This window comes from Arachis hypogaea, chromosome 12 (genome assembly GCF_003086295.3).
Source record: "Arachis hypogaea cultivar Tifrunner chromosome 12, arahy.Tifrunner.gnm2.J5K5, whole genome shotgun sequence".
NCBI classification, from domain to species: domain Eukaryota; kingdom Viridiplantae; phylum Streptophyta; class Magnoliopsida; order Fabales; family Fabaceae; genus Arachis; species Arachis hypogaea.
The window spans coordinates 80,857,702-80,858,496 of record NC_092047.1 but is presented as its reverse complement, the minus strand read 5'-3'; positions in this window follow the sequence as shown (position 1 = coordinate 80,858,496).

Genomic DNA, 795 nt, shown 5'->3' with positions numbered 1-795 from the left:
TCCGAAATAGGGTAGATGATGTCCGCCTCAAGTAACCGTGTTACCTCTTTCTTGACAACCTCTAAAATAGTAGGATTTAATCGCCTTTGAGGTTGTCTCACGGGTCTAGCTTACTCTTCCAAAAAGATACAGTGCTCACACACTTGGGGACTTATCCCCACTAGATCCGCCAAACTCCACCCTATTGCCCTTTTGTTCTTCCTCAAAATGCGTAGCAACTTCTCTTCTTGTTGAGGATTGAGTTCCCTTGCTATAATTACCGGAAACTTGTGGGCTTCATCAAGGTATGAATACTTTAAGTGAGGTGGTAATGGCTTCAATTCTAGCTTTTGCTCTTGGCTTGCCACTTGAACTTCTTCACTTAGAACTTCTCTATTTTCTTCAATCATATTTTTCTCTTCTAGCTTTGCACAATGCACTTCCGCCACAATGTTGTCAATTAAATCACATCGGAATACGGAATGGTTCTCTGGTGGGTGCCTCATTGCTTCTTCGAGACTAAAACTTACAACTCTCCCATCTATCTCGAATGAGTAAGTTCCCGAATGGGCATCCAACTTGAATCTAGAGGTCCTCAAAAATGGCCTCCCAAGTAGGATAGATGATTCCCTCTCGGATTTGCTTGGTGGCATCTCAATGATATGGAAATCAATTAGGAATATCAAACCCTTATGTCGACCAACACATCTTCCGCAATACATGACACGGTTATTGTGCTCTTGTCCACCAAGACAAACCTAGCCGCCGACCGCTTCACGGTAGGAGCTTCAATAGATGATAAATGGAAAGAGGCAT